Source organism: Rattus norvegicus, chromosome 9 (assembly GCF_021556685.1).
Source record: "Rattus norvegicus strain SHRSP/BbbUtx chromosome 9, alternate assembly SHRSP_T2T, whole genome shotgun sequence".
In the NCBI taxonomy this organism is placed as follows: Eukaryota; Metazoa; Chordata; class Mammalia; order Rodentia; family Muridae; genus Rattus; species Rattus norvegicus.
This window is the reverse complement of record NC_141542.1, coordinates 7,331,721-7,351,817: the sequence shown is the minus strand read 5'-3', so window position 1 is coordinate 7,351,817 and position 20,097 is coordinate 7,331,721. Positions and strand designations below refer to the sequence as shown.

Here is a 20,097-nt window from a genome sequence, read left to right as displayed (position 1 = left end):
TAATTGTGACTGACTGAAGCAACAGAGAAAGTTGAGGAGGTCCACAAACAGTCATCTGGCTGGAATGGCCTCTATGTGGTTGAGCAGGGTGTGTCACCATGAGTTGGGGGCTGAGGCATAGTTGTGGGGCAGGAATGAAAAGGTGGGAAGGATGGTATGAAGAATCCACAAAATGCTAGGTCAAGTGGAACTGGAATCAGGTTATATTATGGGGGACCCTTCATGGGGAAAGTTCATGGGCAGCCTACCTTATTATGGAAGTTTAAACTACAGTTTCCTACTTCTATATACAGGATACATCCAAATAAGTATTAGTATGCAATGGCATTGACTTTTGCCATTGAAGAAATCAACAAGAATACACATCTATTACCTAATATGTCTCTGGGCTATGACATGTACAGTATTGGTCAGAATCATGCAGCAATATTAAAGAATTCCATCAGGTTTCTCACAGGCTTGGAAGAGGCCATCCCTAACTACACCTGCAGAAAAGAGTCAAAATCAATAGCAGGAGTGACAGGAATATCATGGGAATTTCCTTCCAGAATCAGCACCATTCTCAGTCTCTACAAATATCCTCAGGTGAGGCTCAGTGAAAATCTGAAGAGTAAAACCATTTTCTCTTGGGGACACTATCAGGATTTAAGGGGATTGAGGAGATGGGGTGAGAGCAGGGTTCATAAATTTATAAAATCTATAATTCAAGATATGAATTCATATATATATATATATATATATATATATATATGAATGTGTTGAGTTTTCAGTAGTTTTAGTCATTTCCTCTAATGTTCTGTATAAGTTGGCAACAACTTTTTTTAAAAAATGAAAAAAAATTTTTTTATTGGTTATTTTATTTATTTACATTTCAAATGTTATCCCCTTCCTAGTTTCCTCTCCACAAGCTCCCTATCCCCTCTTCCCTCCTCCTGTCTCTATGAGGGTGCTCCCCTTCCTTCCCACCCACTCCTGCCTCAGCAGCCTAGTGTTCCCCTACCTGGGTCATCAAGCCTCCTTATTCTTAATTATTTTTCTTACTTAGAATCTATTAGGTCTATTTGTAATTCACGGAATTGTTTTTATCATGTCACTTTATATCTTCTTTTCTCATCAGTTGACATTTGGGCCTTTTGATCCAACGCTTAGTGACCATGTGAGATTTCCTTTTATCTATCAGATGGCCCCTGAGGACACATCTTTGACCCTTGGCATGGTTTCATTAATGGCTCATTTTAGCTGGACTTGGGTGGGGCTGATCATCACCGAGAATGAAAAGGGTATTAAATTCCTGTCAGACTTGAGAAGAGAGATGGAGATAAACAGCATGTGTGCAGCCTTTGTGCAAATGCTTAGTGTCGAATACCCGTACTACTTAAATCACCTGCTCAGCACTGATCCTGCAGTCATGAAGGAAAGGGTAAAAGTGGTCATTGTATTTGCTGAAATTGACTCCACTCTAGTTGTGGTATTTAAACAGTCAGGACCAGTAGACCCATGGAGGGTGTGGGTCACAACCTCACAGTGGGATGTTGCTAGCAGTATGAGACATTTCATCCTGGACTCATTCCATGGAACCCTCATGTTTTCACAGCATCATCCTGAAATTTCTGCTTTTAAAGATTTTATACAGACTGTAAACCCATCCAAATATCCAGATGATGTTTTCCTTTCAAATATATGGAAAGTGTATTTTAATTGTCCATTTTCACGTGTTTATTGTAAAACGCTGAAAACTTGCTCATCCAATGGATCCTTGGCATTGTTACCTTGGCATCGATTTGACGTGGACATGAGTGAAGAAAGTTATCACATATATAAGGCAGTATATGCAGTTGGCCAGAGCCTCCATGAGCTGCTACTAGAAAATGTAGAAGTACAACCAATGAAAAACAGGAAAGGACTGATTTTCCCCCTCCTAGGGGAATGTGACTTCTTTGGATGGGTTGTTAATATCACCAAAGTCATACACATATCATATATAATTATATATGTATAATATGTAGTAATATTAAAAGACACTTTATATTTTTCCAAGTGGAGAGGTTTAATGAGAGAAGAAGAGTAGAGTGGAGTAAAGGGCCATGGGCATGTGGTGGGAAGGGAGAAGGGGGCAAGAACAGAGAAGAACAAAGAGCAAGAGTCTAAAGGATACTTTATATATTAAATACGTTATATCTAAAGGGGCCATGATTTGAAAGATAAAAAGATATATACATATACACACATATACATATGAGTTATATACATATGTGTGTATTATATATAAATTTTTATATGTATATAATATAGATATACATATAAAGGGGCCCCTGAATTTGGAAGAAATATGTATTATATACATATATGTGTTTATATATGAATATATGTGTGTGTTTATATACATATATGTGTGTGTTACATATACATAAATATTTTTTACAGTGCCCTAAATTTGAAGGAGAAAAAGGTACTCCATACATAAATGTTTATACATATGTATATATGTGTTCATATAATACTACTTGTCTGTATGTTTTCAGGACTAGAAATTTTTATAAAATTTTCTTAAAGTTTTCAGAAACATTCTCCAACCAAACATTTATACTCACTTTTTACATATGTGAGATTTTATGAACATTTTATTGCATAGTAATTAAACCTAAATCTAAGTTAAAATATAAAAATTATGCTAGTTACATATGAGTAAAAAGTTGTCAGTCATGATCAAAGATTTTCATTAAATGCTTTCTGAACATTCGGTCAACCTCATTGTTTTCATCAGGAAAATCTCAGCCTTTTCCCATGGCTTTATCAAATGAGAAGAAGAGTGGGTGAAAAGTCATTTTAAGTCTGACAATGATACAGACTGTCTCATGGACCTGTTTGTACAGGGCCCACCTTTCAGAGACCTGACTACTCTCACAGGGTACCCAAGGTCGAATTCATATACTCACAAGGAGGCTCACAACCATCTGCAACGTAAGTCCCAGGAGATCTGACGTCATTCTGTCTCCCCTTGCATGACATAGTGCACGGCATAGTCCCACTGCAGGAACATAGTACACAGACAGACATGCATATCGGCAAATACCGTTTATGTCATAGTGCATGGCATAGTCCCACTGCAGGAACATAGTACACAGACAGAATGCATATCGGCAAATACCTTTTGTAAATGAAATTGTTTCATAAATTTGTGTAGTTCAGGTAGACAAAAGTCAACTTTTCCTTTTTATTCTCTAAGAACAAGTTGAGATGAAACAGCAGTTCACAGTCTCCTAGTTGCTAACTAACCATGCAACCCTTGCTATTGCTGCTTCCTTTGTTCTGAGACTGGTTGACATTATAAATTAAGGTATTAATTCTGCAATTCCTTCATTTGTGTAAGTCTACTGTACAAATTTAATAAGATTTTGTTTTTAAGGGAGATATTAAGAAAGTCAGGGCATCTTCCTAATTTCATTTTGTCTCTTAAATATGAAACACATGTCAATAATAGATCCTGAATCTCTTTCAGCTGCACCCATTCCTGAAGAATATCCAGTTTAATAATCCTACTGGAGGCAAAGTAGATCTGAGCCAGACAGGAAAACTAGAGGCATAGTATGACATTTTTAACTTCTGGAATTTCCCACAAGGTCTTGGTTTTAAGATGAAAGTAGGAACATTTTCCTCTTTTCTTCCACGTAACGAACAGTTATCTCTGTCAGATGGCATGACAGAGTGGGGCACCGAAGACAAACAGGTGGGTTAATTTTATCTGAATGTTTTGGGGTGTTGTCCTATCATCTAATAAAATGGGGAAATAGCGTATAGGTATTTAAGTTGTCTCTTTCCAGATTTCAATCTTTTCTAGATGATATTCAGAAGATATCAGAGAAATGTAACCATTTACAAATGATGTAGGGCACATGAGTCTTCTGCTTAGTTTACATACATGTTTTATATGTTTGTTGCCTAATACTTAAGTGCAGTTCAGTTCAGTCATATTTTAAAATATGTTTTGTAGTAATTTTATCTCTTCTCCATATATGTCTATAGACACCACTATCTGTGTGCAGTGTAAGCTGTGCTCCTGGACTCATGAAATCCCCTCAGGAGGACAAGGCTGCATGCTGCTTTGATTGCCGCCCCTGCTCAGAGAATGAAATCTCCAATGAGACAGGTATCCCCAAGCATTTCAGAGATGATACCAATCTCTGTCTTGCAGTATGACCTCCATGCCACAGAGTGAAAAGGATTTAGAAGACAATGTTCTTTGTTTCTTAGTGTAATAATCTTTCATATTTTATAATCAATGAGATATCTCACTGGAAACAGCATGATCTTTATACTTTTAAACCATTGATGACTTAGGTTTCCCTTGAAAATACTTTGGAAATCACAAAGAGATCCTCATTTTCACCTTCCTTAAAAACCAAAACCTATGGTTGGTTGGTATTGTTGTTCTTCCTATGGTGCTGCAAACCCCTTCAGTTCCTTGAGTCTTTAACTCCTTCAATGAGGTCCCTTTGTTCAATTCAATGGTTAGCTGCAACCACCCTCATCTGTATTAGTAGCACTCTGGCAGTGTCTCTAAGGAGACCCTCATACCTGGCTCCTGTCAGCAAGCACCTCTTGGCATCAGCAATAGTGATTGTGTTTGGTAGCAATATATAGGATGGGTCCCCAGGTGGGGAAGTCTCTGGATGATCTTTTCTTCAGTCCCTGCTCCACTCTTTGTCCCTGTATTTCCTCCTTTGAGTATGTTGTTCTCTCTTCTAAGAAGGAATGAAGCATTCACATTTTGGTCTTCCTACTTCTTGGGCTTCGTATGATCTATGAATTTTTTCTTAGGTATTCCAAGCTTTTGGGTATCATTCACTTATCAGTGAGTACATACCATTTGTCTTCTTTTGTGACTGGGTTACCTCACTCAGGATGATATTTTCTAGTTCCATGTATTTGCCTAAGAATTTCATGTAGTCATTGTTTTTAATAGCTGAATAGTATTCAATTATGTAAATGTACCACATTTTCTCTATCCATTCCTCTATTGAAGGACATCTAGGTTCTTTTCACCTTCTGGATATTATAAATAATTCTGCTATGAACATAGTAGAGCATATGTCCTTGTTATATGTTGAAGCCTCTTTTGTATGTATGCCCAGGAGTGGTATAGCTATGTGCTCAGGTAGTACTATGTCCAATTTTATGACAAATAGGCACAGGGGGAGATTTCCTGAACAGAACTCCAATGGCTTATGCTCTAAGATCAAGAATTGACCAATGGGACCTCGTAAAATTGCAAAACTTCTGTAAGGCAAAGAACAATGTCAATAGGACAAAACAACAACCAACAGATTGGGAAAAGGTCTTTACCAATCCTACATCTGATAGAGGGATAATATCTAATATATACAAAAAGCTCAAAAAGTTAAGGCTCCAGAGAATCAAATAATCCTATTTTAAAAATGGATAACGACTACCCAAAGACTATACATGGACTGAACCTGGGCTCTAACAGCATTTATAGCAGTGAATAGCCTTGTTGGGGAACCAAGGGGAAGCCCTTGGTCCTGCCAAGGTTGGACCCCCCAGTGTAGGGGATTGTTGGGGGGAAGTGAGGGGGGAGAACACCTATATAGAAGGGGAGAGGAAGAGGTTAGGGGGCTTATAGACAGGAAACTGGGAAATGGAATAACATTTGAAATGTAAATAAGAAATACCCAATCTAATAAAAATGGAAAAAATAGGGTACAGAGCTAAACAAAATATTCTCAACTGAGGAGTACCAAATGACTGAGAATCCTTAATCATCAGGGGAATGCAAATCAAAACAACCCTGAGATACCACCTCATATCACTCAGAATGGCTAAGATCAAAAACGCAGGTGACATTAGATGCTGGTGAAGATGTGAAGAAATAGGAACACTCCTCCATTGTTGGTGGAAGTGCAGGCTTTTCAAGTAAGATTTAATTAATCTTTGGATTTTCTTAGCGTTTGTTGTTATGTTAACCTTTTGATTTCTGATTCTGTTAATTTGGATATTGTCTCTCTTCCTTTTAGTTAGCTTGGTTAAGTGTTTGTGTGCTGTATTGATTGTCTCAGAGAGTGAGCTCTTTGTTTAGTTGATTCTTTGAGTTGATCTCTTTGTTTCTAATTGGTTGATTTCAACCCTGAGTTTTATTATTTCCTGCTATCTAATCCTCTTGGGTGTATTTGCTTCTTTAAATTCTAGAGCTTTTAGGTGATACGCTGCTAGTAAGAGATCTTCCAGTTTCTTTATGAAGGCATCTAGTGCTTGAACTTTCCTTTAAGCACTGATTTTGTTGTTTCCCATAAGTTTGGGTATGCTGTGCCTTCATCTTCGTTGATTCTAGAATGTCTCTAATTTCTTCATTGATTTCTTCTTTGACCTAGTGATCATTGATTAAAGAGCTGTTTGGTTTCCATGAGATTGTAGGCTTTCTATTTTTCCCTTGTTGAAGTCCAGCTTCAATGCATGCTGATCTGATAAGATGCAATGTTCAATCTCCCTGTATCTGTTTAGGCTTGTTTTGTTACTGAGTATATGGTCAATTTTGGAGAAGTTCTGTTATGTGCAAAGAAGAATGTATGTTCTTTTGTCTTTGGATAGAATGTTCTATTGATATCTGTTAGGCCCACTTGGTTCATAACATCTGTTTAGTTTATTCCTCTGTTTAGGTTCTGTCTTAGTCAGGGTTTCTATTTCTGCACAAACATCATGACCAAGAAGCAAGTTGGGGAAGAAAGGGTTCATTCAGCTTACACATTCACCACCAAAGGAAGTCAGGACTGGAACTCATGGGGCAGGAAGCAGGAGCTAATACAGAGGCCATGGAGGGATGTTTCTTACTGGCTTGCTTCCCCTGGCTTGCTTAGCTTGCTTTCTTATAGAACCCAGGACTGCCAGCCCAGGGATGGCCCCACCCACAATGGGTTGGTTCCTTCCCCTTTAATCACTAGTTGATAAAATGCCTTACAGCTGGGTCTCAGGAAGGCATTTCCTCAACTGAGACTCCTTTCTCTGTGATAACTTCAGCTTGTGTCAAGTTGACACATAAAACCAACCTGTACAGGTTCTGTTACAATGACCTGTGTATTGCTGAGAGTGGGAAGTTGAAGTCTCTCAGTACTAATGTGTGAGGTCCAATGTGTGATTTAAGCATTGGTGGTGTTTCTTTTATGAATTGTGATTACATTGTATTTGATGTATATATTCAGAATTGAGACCTAGATTTTTTTCTTTCAATTAATATGAAAGGTCTTTCCACATCTCTTTTGATTACTTTTAGGTACAAGTCTATTTTATTAGATATTAGAATAGCTACTCAAACTTGTTTCTTGGATCCATTTTTTTGAAAATCCTATTTTCCAACCCTTTAATTCGATGTCCAGTTTTGTGGCTAAGCTGTTTCTCTTGTATACAGCAGAATTATGAATCTTTTTTATGCCTCTACTCTATTGGCCTCTGTCTTTATATTGGAGAATCAACTCTGTTGGTGTTGAGAGATATTAATGACCAATGACTGTTAATTCCTGTTATTTTGATGATGTTGGTGGTTCTCTATCTCTTTGTCATTCTCTGTCTCTTTGTCTCTCTGTCTCTCTCTCTGTGTCTCTGTCTCTCTGTCTCTCTGTCTCTCTCTGTCTCTCTGTGTGTGTGTGTGTGTGTGTGTGTGTGTGGTGTGTTTGTGTGTATTTCTCTTCTTACTGTTGTCAAATTATTTATTTCTTGTGGTTTCTTGGGTGTAGTTACCCTCATTGAGTAAGAGATTTTTGATACTATCTTCAGTAGAGCTAGATTGGTGGAAAGATATTGTTTAAATTTGGTTTAGTCCTGGAATATCTGATTTTCTTCATCTATGATCACTGAATATTTTGCTGGGTATAGTAGTCTGGGCTGCCATTTGTGGTTTCCTGGGGTCTACAAGACACCTTCCCAGGCCCTTTTGCTTTTTAGAGTCTCTGTTGAGAAGTCGGGTGCAATTCTGGTAGATCTACATTTATATGTTACTTGGCCTTTATCCCTTGCAACTCTTAATATTGTTTCTTTGTTCTGTACATTTAGAGTTTGACTTATTACATGGTGGGAGAATATTCTTTTCTAGTCCAATTTATTTGAAGTTCTGTAGGCTTCTTGTACCTTTATAGACATTTCTTTATTTAAATTAGAGAAATTTTCTTTTATGATTATGCCAAAGATATTTTCTAAGCCTTTGAGCTTGGAATCCTAGTTCTTTCCTATCATCCTTAGGTTTGATCTTTTCATAATATCCCAATTTTTCTGGATGTTTTGTGTCATGAACATTTTTGGATTTTGCATTTTCTTTGACCAATGTATCAATTTCTCCTATCAGATTTTCTATGCCTAAGATTTATCCATGTATCTCTTGTATGCGATTGGTGATGCTTTCATCTATAGTTCCTGTCACAGCAGGACTGCTGGCTTCTGGTGGTTCCATGTTCTGGTTCTTGTTGATTTTTTTTTATGCTCTCCTTTAGCTGTATGGCTGTCCCTCATGTTGGCTACATGATCCTGATACCAGCAGGACTCCTGAGGAAGGCAAACAGAGCTGTAAGACAGACAATGGAGGACAGGGGACCTCAGGCAACTCACCTCTGCTGTCTGTACCCCCAAGTGAATCTGAATGGCAAGGAATTGGTTCCAAGCTAATTGTTTCTGGGGCTTCTGCAGGCCTCCACTGGGAAGCAAGCCTCTAATTTGGTCCCACAAGGATCCAAAGTAAGGTAGGGCAAGCCCAGAGCCAGACAATAGAGGTCCATAATTTTTTAATCACTGAGTGTCAGAAGTCATTCAGTTCTTTGGTGTTTTAATCAATTTCTAAATCCTTCAGTGCCTCAAGATTTTAGTACAAAGATTTTGTCTTTCATGGTTAAGTTTATTTCAGGGTATTTTTGTGACAATTATGAAAGGAATTTTCCTAAATTTTTCTCATGTCGGTCATTGTTATGTAAAAAATGCTGAATTTTATATATTTTATTTATTATATATTAATATTATTTATTTATATATTTATAATATTAGTATATTTTTATATATTATATTTTATATATTATTTTGTATGTAGCTCTTCTGTTTTAATCTTATCTGTGAAGTTTCTGGTGGAATATTAGGGCCATTCATGAAAATAATGATACTTTGACTGCTTCCTTTCTTCTTTGTATAAATCTTACTTTATTCCTCTTGCTTTATCTCAAAACTGAAGCATGATATTGATAATTGGGAAGAAAGTAAATACTTGTTTCTGATCTTAGTGGAAATGTTTTCTTCTTGTCCTTTAAACATAATATTACTTGTATATTGTTTACATGCAGTTTTACTACTGTTGTGAAATAGTGCCATCATTCCTGGATTAGTGGAAATATAAAAGTGTTTCTCCATTAATTGAGAGGACCATGTGACTCCTGCCTTTGAGTCCATCTAAGTTATGTATTCTGCAGTTTTAATTTCCATACATTGAATTCTTATCAATCTCCATCAGGAGACTGGGACATTACTTTCTTTCCTTTTTGTTCATTTACCTGGTTTTAGTACAAGATTAAAATTGGTTTCATAAAAAAACACCAATGGCTTATGCGCTAAGATCAAGAATCGACAAATGGGATCTCATAAAACTGCAAAGCTTCTGTAAGGCAAAGGACACTGTGGTTAGGACAAAACGGCAACCAACAGATTGGGAAAAGATCTTTACCGATCCTACAACAGATAGAGGCCTTATATCCAAAATATACAAAGAACTCACGAAGTTAGACTGCAGGGAAACAAATAACCCTATTAAAATATGGGGTTCAGAGCTAAACAAAGAATTCACAGCTGAGAAATGCCCAATGACTGAGAAGCACCTAAACAAATATTTAACATCTTTAGTCATAAGGGAAATGCAAATCAAAACAACCCTGAGATTCCACCTCACACCAGTGAGAATGGCTAAGATCAAAAACTCCAGCAACAGCAGATGCTGACGAGGATGTGGAGAAAGAGGAACACTCCTCCATTGTTGGTGGGATTGCAGACTGGTACAACCATTCTGGAAATCAGTCTGGAGGTTCCTCAGAAAATTGGACATTGAACTACCTGAGGATCCAGCTATACCTCTCTTGGGCATATACCCACAAGATGCCCCAACATATAAAAAAGACATGTGCTCCACTATGTTCATAGCAGCCTTATTTATAATAGCCAGAAGCTGGAAAGAACCCAGATGCCAGAGGAATGGATACAGAAAATGTGGTACATCTACACAATGGAATATTACTCAGCTATCAAAAACAACGACTTTATGAAATTCATAGGCAAATGGAAAATATCATCCTGAGTGAGGTAACCCAATCACAGAAAAACACACATGGTATGCACTCATTGATAACTGGCTATTAGCCCAAATGCTCAAATTACCCTAAATGCACAGAACACATGAAACTCAAGAAGGATGACCAAAATGTGAATGCTTCACTCCTTCTTTAAAAGGGGGAACAAGAATACCCTTGGCAGGGAATAGGGAGGCAAAGTTTAGAACAGAGGCAGAAGGAACACCCATTCAAAGCTTGCCCCACATGTAATCTATACATATACAGCCACCCAATTAGATAAGATGGATGAAGCAAAGAAGTGCAGGCCGACAGGAACCAGATGTAGATCTCTCCTGAGAGACACAGCCAGAATACAGCAAATACTTAGGCGAATGCCAGCAGCAAACCACTGAACTGAGAACGGGACCCCCGTTGAAGGAGTCAGAGAAAGGACTGGAAGAGCTTTTTTTTGGGGGGGGGGGTTCTTTTTTTCGGAGCTGGGGACCGAACCCAGGGCCTTGCTAGGTAAGCGCTCTACCACTGAGCTAAATCCCCAGCCCCTGGAAGAGCTTTTTAAAGGGGCTCGAGACCCCATATAAACAACAATGCCAACCAACCAGAGCTTCCAGGGACTAAGCCACTACCCAAAGACGGACTGACCCTGGGCTCCAACTTCCTAGGTAGCAATGAATAGCCTAGTAAGGGCACCAGCGGAAGGAGAAGCCCTTGGTCCTGCCAAGACTGAATGGGCAGTGAATGTGATTGTTGGTGGGAGGGCGATAATGGGGGGAGGATGGGGAGGGGAACACCTATATAGAAGGGGAGGGGGAGGGGCTACGGGGATGTTGGCCTGGAAACCAGGAAAGGGAATAACAATTGAAATGTAAATAAGAAATACCCAATTTAATAAAGATGGAGAAAAGAAAAGAAAAGAAAGCTTCAAACTATTCCTTCTTTTTTATGAGATATTTTCAAAAAGATAGGTTTGGTTTCTTCTTTTAAGATCTGCCCAAATTAAATAATAACATTTTCTTGGATATTTTTATTTAGAAAAGTTAACTTAAAAGAAAATCGGTGAGAAGAGTCACCTACAAATCACTGGTTGGAACATTATACTATGTTTCCATGACAGGTTATTTCCAATGAGTGGTTATTATAATTCACCTGAACACTATTAAAGTATTATCCAAGCTTTCCTTCAAGTACAACTTCCTAGTATATTCTATCCCAAAAGACTGTCTGACAGACAAAAAAAAAATACTTTATTGGAAAGTGATTAGAGTTGTTTATATTGATAACATCATTCCGTTCATTCATGCCTGACTTCACAGTTGCCTTTAAAAATCATTTTTAAATTAATAATCCCACTGAATTTAGAAATAAAATTCAGTTTGAAGTATATAAAAATTCATTCATTTCAAATACCTAGAAAACATCAATGAAATGCTTTTAAAAGCTTCTAAATCAACAAGATAGATCTCATTTAGAAAAATAAGAAATATCTTTAAAGAAAGGACAGAGACGTGATCTTGGCTGGAATATTTTAAGGCTAAAATGTTAAGACAATCAAAAGTGATCTATTTGCTGCTGTCATTTTTGTTCACCTCATTGTTAGGCATACATGTTGGTGACATTTCATGAGTGTCACTTTCTGATATTGCTAGGAGAGAGTCTCCCATCTAATTGTTTGATCTTCTGTCTCTTGCAATCTTTCTGCTCTCTCCTCTGAATTGGTCCCTGAACCTTCAATATGGTTGTACTTTTATAGTTGTACCCTAAGGACTTGATTTCATTTTATTGGTTGTACACTTCTATGATGGTCTCTGTCTCTTGTAAACAGATAGTTGCCTCATATAACATTAAAATTACATGTATATGTCACTATAAGAGCAAATCTTTAGAATATAATCTTTGGAAAAAACTGCATCAGGATAAAAAAGGAAAACTTTTTACCAACACAGAAATGTTACAGCTCTTAGATCGTGATGACTTACCCTCTAGAAAAACACATTTTGTTCTTGTGACATCTAAATTCAATCTTAATTATTTTATAATGATATACTGAAAATGCTGCAAGAGTTTATCTTTTGTATTTGTTGCATGTTGAGAAGAGGTTTATTATGAATATGTTATATGATGACAAAGCATTGGGGTGTGTACTTGAGTTGAAAGAAGAGGATGTAGGATAAAAACATTGCTGACAGTTCGCTGTAGTGTCCACTGTCAAAATAACTGACTACTCTATCCAATACCACTAGGGGTTATGGGAATGTGGTAATATTTGTTGGATTTATGACTGATACGATATTTTATTTTTCACCAGACAGGATTCAGTGTGTAAAGTCTCCAGATGATCAGTATGCCAACACAAAACAAACTCACTGCATCCAGAAAGTGGTGACCTTTCTAGCCTATGAAGACCCCTTGGGGATGGCTCTGGCCTGCATGGCTCTGTCCTTCTCTGTACTCACAGCTCTTGTTCTTGTGTCTTTGTGAAGCATCATGAAACTTCAATTGTGAAGGCCAATAACTGCACTCTCAGCTACGTCCTGCTCATTTCCCTCATCTTGTGTTTCCTCTGTTCATTTCCTTTCATTGGGCTTCCCAGCATGGCCACCTGCATACTACAGCAGACAGCATTTGGAGTCGTGTTCACTGTAGCTGTATCTACTGTCTTAGCCAAAACTATTACTGTGGTTCAAGCTTTCAGAAACACTATACCAGGAAGAAGGATGAGGTGGGTTCTGGTATCACCTAACTTGATCATTCCCATATGTACCCTTATCCAAATGGTTCTTTGTGGAATCTGGTTGGGAACATCTGCTCCCTTTATTGATACAAATACACACACTGAACATGGCCACATCACGGTCATGTGCAACAAGGGATCAACTACTGCCTTCTACTGTGTGCTGGGATACCTTGGCTTTTTAGCTATGGGTACATTAACTGTGGCACTTTGGGCCAGAAACCTGCCTGATACCTTCAATGAAACCAAGTTCCTGACATTTGGCATGCTGGTATTCTGCAGTGTCTGGGTCACCTTCCTCCTTGTCTACCATAGCACCAAGGGGAAGGTCATGGTGGCTATGGAGGTCTTCCCCATCTTGGTCTCCAGTGCAGGGTTGCTAGGATACATCTTTGTCCCCAAATGCTACATAATTCTGATAAGAACTAAAAAGAACTCTTTTAAGAGACTGAGAAATGCAAGAGAGTGAAAATGAAACATTCAGTCTGAGAGATTACCTTACATGTCTGCATTTCAATCTCAGAATTTTGAGCCACCACAGAAAAACCATGGTATGAGAATAAATAGTAACTAAAACCATTTTATATATTATCCACAATATTCAACTTCTGTACAAATATGTAGCCTATCATAATAAGCATGATCAGTTTTGAATTCAGAATATTAATACAAAGCTGCAACAATGTAATAGATGTTTTAGAACAAGAAATGAAGAGTGAGCTCTCTGTTCATTTACTGTCTAGTTCTGGAATTCATATGTAATAAATATGTGAGGTGCAGTTATTATTAATAGCTCCCTTGACACTTATTTTATAGTATTACATTTTAACATATGTATTGGGTTTTAAAATTATTTGACAATTTCATATATTTATACCATGACCTATAATCACATATATCCTGATTTTCTCCTTTATTTTTCATATATCTTCACAAATTGGCCCCCAAATACTGTGTTTTCAATAAATCACTAAATCTTATCAGTGTTGCATATATGTAAGTGGCTCAGTTAGTTCCCAGTACGACGTGCTTGTAATAATTGTACTTTTCAAGATATAGCAAAATTCTCACGAATGGATTCTCATTTTCTTGACTATTTTAGTTAGTTCCCAATACGACGCAATTGTAGTAAGTGTACTTTTCAAGATATAGCAAAATTTACTGTCTAGATCTGGAATTCATATGTAATTCCAGATTACATATGTGAGTAATAGACATAAATGGCTATTGCACCCATGATTTGCTGCTAAATGTTGTTACCTACAGAATACCTACATATGATCAAGAAGTCAAAATTCTCATATTGGTGGGAAAGACAACCTACATGTCCACACATTGTTAAGGAGCTATTGGTAGTTCATAACTACTAAGAAAGGTAAAATCATTCTTCTTTAAGAATGTGGCCACTATTAGGTTTCTCATACACGAATGGATAAATACACACTTTATTTTAAATGTCTCCATTTATTAATCAATCGCATTTTTGTTTTACAAATACAAAATGTGTTGTGGATTTTGTCTAATGCTTGTATTATGTTTATTGGATCTCTAAAACTACATATACGGTGTTTAGGGTTTCTGGCCCCAGATGGTTTTGATTGGAAAATAAAATTGCCAATGGCAGGTCACGGAGACAGAGGCAGAAATTTAGGATTCTTAGACAAGAGACATAGAGACAAGGAAGAAGAAGTTACCATGCCAGGAAAGGAGTAAAGACCAGGCTCAAAAGGTGCAGAAGAGAGAGCACAGCAATCATGTAAGAGTCAGGGAAGAACAGCCTCTTCCCCCAACTAGGTCTAGGGCAGCTAAGATTTAATATAGATTTTAGTAAGTAATAACTCAGGAATATTGGAGGTTTGGGGTTGGCCCAGCCTTTGAGCTGTTTAAAGCATGTTAAAATATAAGGATGCGCGCACGTGTGTGTGTGTGTGTGTGTGTGTGTGTGTGTGTGTGTGTGTGTGTGTGTGTGTGTGTGTATTTCATTCAGGAACCCAGAACATTGGGACAGGCAGCAAGGAACATGCATGGCTACCACCAGGTCAATTTGAGTAGACTAATTGTCAACTAGAACAAAATGCACCATTCAATAACATTACTGCATAATAAATTATTATTTTTAACTAGTTTTAGAGTGCTATATTTGCATGTGTTCAAAGCATTGATTAAAACACTGGTTATTCCGAGTGAATGTAATTGTTGGGGGGAGGACGGTAATGGGGGGAGGATGGGGAAGGGAACACCCATATAGAGGGGGAGGGGGAAGGGTTAGGGGGATGTTTGCCTGGAAACCGGGAAAGGGAATAACAATCGAAATGTAAATAAGAAATACTCAAGTTAATTAAAAGAAAAAGAAAAAAAACAGTGGTATTCTTTTCAGGCCATTTATTTCTTTTTTCATTTTAAATTTTTATTTTAAGGTTTTATTTAGTGGAAAACATTTTCTAGTGGCAAAATTAGACATTTTTCTCTAGTTTTCTGTCTGCATTTTCATAAATAAAATTGGCCGAAATCTTAAAATATTTTCCAGTGGAAATTAGAGCGGTCTTATATTTTTTAAATAAATCATTAAGTATCTTGAACATGATTTGGATTTGATTCAAAATAAAGCTAAGGTTTGTTTTACATTGTGGCACGTATTTACATTTACCAATATTCACTCAACATGATTTTTAAAATAACAAGGATTTGAATAATCTTCTGTAGCACATTGAAGGAAAATGAAACTGTATTCACAGATACATTCTTATAATAGTACACTGTATTTTACAAACGGTGCCTGTAAAAATGAGTTGTACAAAGTAGCATGTGATGTTGAGACTTGGGGATCAGTCAGTAGGACCCGCCTCTATTCAGCCCAGAATATCCCATCTTGGTGCTTGCTTCTGTAATGGCCACCTCTGTACCATGCATTTTGAGGTTAGAGTGTGAACAGGCATTGTACCACAAGCCTCCTTTATAAAAGTGGGTGCAGTTTCCTGTATACATATCTTTATCTCTGTTCAGCTTAGTAAATTATGCCACATCATAGAATCCCCAGCATTCCCCTCATAGTCCCCAGGTGCAGTCTCTAGTAGCCACTTTCAGGCTCCAGATGAAATCTGCTGTATTCCACATAAACCTTCTTCTAACTCCAGTCTTCTTATTCAATCATCAGCTTATAATTGTCTCAATTACTAAGCTTATAGATATTGTCCAATCCAAGCCAGTACTCTCCACCAATGTTTCCAAACTCTTTCTTATAATTTTCCCACTTCCTGAAGAAATTGACAGGACCATCTGTACTTTTCTGAATAACAGTCTAACCCCCAGGATCCAAACTGTTCTCACACCCTAACTGCATCAGACCTTTGCTGTTTTCCAGTTTAATGGTATAAATTTCACTGAATTCCCAATTTCTTTTGCTTTCTGACAATCTTTGAATGTCCTTCGATGATGAAAGTAACTGCTGGAATCTTGAAAGGGCTTTTTGTGGGAGCTGTTGCCAGACCAGGTGGTGACATTATGTCTCTGGTATAACCTGGAACCCTCTGTATCTCATTGCCTGCCAGCGGAACAGGGGTGTACTGGGGCTGTTAGGAATGTGATGTGATAGCACCTGAACAAGAGGAAAAACATGGGGGTCTTGTCGGGAAAATATCCTCAAGCACTGCTCTTCCAATACAGTGATCATCACAGACTGGTTTTTGACAAGATCAGTCAAGAAAGCGTACTTCACCTCGAGCTCCCAGTACCTTGTTGCCATCATCAGCATTTCTGTGGTGACATTGAGGATTTTGTTTTCCAGCTGGGAAAGTCTGAGTCAGTTACCCCTTTTTTTCTCACATAGTAGCTGCATATAGAGATGAGTGACTCTGGAGTTCATGTTCTGACTTTCCCTTCACAGCAGCTTCACCTCATTTACAATGTTCCCATCCACATTCACCGCCAGCGGCAGGACATCTGTCTCTCATTTCTGACTAGAAAGCACATGCTTCAGGTTCTCAAGATACATCCTGGTTTTCATGTCATTAATACTGCCCGCATCCTAACCTTTGGTGTTAAACAGATTGGCCCTGTTATTTTTGTTCAGGTACCAAGAATGCATATGAATATTTCTTTGCTTCCTTTTTACCATCTGTAACAGGGGGATATCTCCTTTGGGTTATTTTTTATTTTGAATTGTCCTCCTTTTGCAGTGACCAAAGCCCAGTAGGAAGAGTAGCACAATTAAGGTCCAAACAAAAGCCTTCATTTTGAAATGAAATTCTACCACAGCATCTTTTAAAAAGCAATGAATGCAGAGAAAACAAAAAAATTAATATGAATTTACATATAAACCAAAATTACATTGATATTCCATCTCATCCCTATTAAGAATAACTATATGTAAAACATACAAAAATCCAACAAAGAAAGAGAACTTCAGACCAATTTCCTTTATGTATATCGATGCAAAAATACTCAATAAAATTCTCGCAAACTGAATTCAAGAGCACATCAAAACAATCATCCACCATGATCAAGTAGGCTTCATCCTAGGGATACAGGGATGGTTTAATATGTGAAAATCCATCAACAAAATCCACTATGTAAACAAACTCAAAGGAAAAAAACACATGATCACCAATAGCATAAAAGACCTTGGTGTGACTCTAACCAAGCAAGTGAAAGATCTGTATGACAAGAACTTCAAGTCTCTGAAGAAAGAAATTGAAGATCTCAGAAGATGGAAAGACCTCCCATGCTCAGGAATTGGCAGGATTAATATAGTAAAAATGGTCATTTTGCCAAAAAGCAATCTAAAGATTCAATGCAATCCCCATCAAAATTCCAACTCAATTCTTTATATAGCTAGAAAAAGCAATTTGCAAACTCATTTAGAATAACATAAAACCCAGGATAGGAAACACTATCCTCAACAATAAAAGAACTGGGGGAATCACCATCCCTGACCTCAAGCAGTATTACAGAGCAATGGTGAAAAAAACTGTATGGTATTGGTAGAGAGACAGGCAGGTAGATCAATAGAATAGAATTGAAGACTCAGAAATGAACCCACACACCTATGGGCACTTGATCTTTTGCTCACACCAATGCTTAGCTGCAAGCATCCCCATTGGTATCAGCAGGGCTCCAATAGAGCCTCTCAGGAGACATCTATATCAGGCTTCTGTCAGCAAACACTTCTTGACATCAGCAGTAATGACTGGGTTTGATGGCTGCATATGGCATTGGTCCACAGGTGGGGCAGTCTCTGGATGACCTTTTCTTCAGTCCCTATTCCAATCTTTGTCCGTATATATCCCCCATTAGTATTTTGTTCTCCCTTCTAAGAAGAACCGAGGCATCCATATTTTGATCCTCCATCTTCTTGGGCTTCACATGCTCTGAGAATTTTTTCTTAGGTATTCCAACTTTTGGGCTAATATCCACTTGTCAGTGAGTGCATACCATATGTGTTCTTTTGTGATTGGGTTAGCTCACTCAGGATGATATTTTCTAGTTCCATCCATTTGCCTAAGAATTTCATGAAGTCATTGTTTTTGATAGATAAGTAATACTCAATTGTGTAAATGTACCACATTCCTCTGTTGAAGGGCATCTGGGTTCTTTCCAGCTTCTGGCTATTATAAATAAGGCTGCTGTGAACATAGTGGAGCATGTGTCCTTGGTATATGTTGGAGCATCTTTTAGGAATATGCCCAGGAATGATAAACCTGGTCCTCAGGTGGTTCTATGTTCAATTTTCTGAGGAACCACCAGACTGATTTCCAGAATGGTTGTACCAGTCTGCAATCCCACCAACAATGGACAATTGTTCCTCTTTCTCCACATCCTCGCCAGCATCTGCTGTCACCTGAGTTTTTGATCTTAGCCATTCTCACTGGCGTGAGGTGCAATCTCAGGGTTGTTTTCATTTTCATTTCCCTGATGACTAAAGATGTTGAACATTTCTTTAGGTGTTTCTCAGCCATTCGGCATTCCTCAGCTGTGAATTCTTTGTTTAGCTCTGAACCCCATTTTTAATAGGATCATTTAATTCTTTGAAGTCTAACTTCTTGTCATATTTGTATATAAGAGAAATTAGCCATCTATCGGATATAGGATTGATAAAGATCTTTTTCCAACCAGTAGGTTGCCGTTTTGTCTTAATGACAGTGACCTTTGCCTTACAGAAGCTTTGCAATTTTATGAGGTCCCATTTGTCGATTCCAGGTCGTAGAGCATAAGCTATTGGTGTTCTGTTCAGGAAATTTTCCCCAGTGCCCACGTTATTGAGGTTCTTCCTCAATATTTTCTCTATTAAAGAGTGTTTTATGAGGAGGCCTTTGATCAACTTGGACTTGAGTTTTGTACAGGGCAATAAGAACAGATCAATTTGCATTCCTCCATATGTTAACTGCCAGTTGAACTAGCACCATTTGTTGAAAATGCTGTCTTTTTTATCACTGGATGGTTTTAGCTCCTTTGTCAAAAATCAAGTGACCAGAGGTGTGTGGGTTTATTTCTGGGCCTTCAAATCTATTCCATTGATCTACCTGCCTGTCTCTGTACCAATATCATAGAGGTTTTTTTTTTTTTTAATCACTATTGCTCTGTAATACAGCTAGAGGTCAGGAATGGTGATTCCCCCAGAAGTTCTTTTATGGTTGGGGATAGTTTTAGCTATCCTGGGTTTTATGTTATTCTAAATGAATTGGATAGTGTTCCTTCTGTTTCTATTTTTGGAATAGTTTGGAGAGTATTGGTATTGGGTGTTCTTTGAAGGTATGATAAATTACTGCACTAAACCCATCTGGTCCTGGGCTTTTTTTTAATTTTTTTTTATTAACTTGAGTATTTCTTATTTACATTTTGAGTGTTATTCCCTTTCCCGGTTTCCCGGCAAACATCCCCCTAATGAGCAACTTTTGATAATTGTTTTTGCCATCTGGTCCTTATTTAACTTTGGTACCTGGTATCTGTCTAGAAAATTGTCCATTTCCTCCTCATTTTCCAGTTTCCTGTATAGGCCTTTGTAGTAGGATCTGATGGTTTTTTTAAATTTCTTCAGATTCTGCTGTTATG

General features: G+C 37.7%; 2 pseudogenes; one reads left to right on the top strand and one right to left on the bottom strand.

Moving 5' to 3' along the window:
• Vom2r-ps140 (vomeronasal 2 receptor, pseudogene 140) lies at positions 316 to 13,516 on the top strand (annotated as a pseudogene).
• LOC148003262 (angiopoietin-related protein 1 pseudogene) lies at positions 15,847 to 16,792 on the bottom strand (annotated as a pseudogene).
• Between the last annotated feature and the right edge of the window lie 3,305 nt (positions 16,793 to 20,097).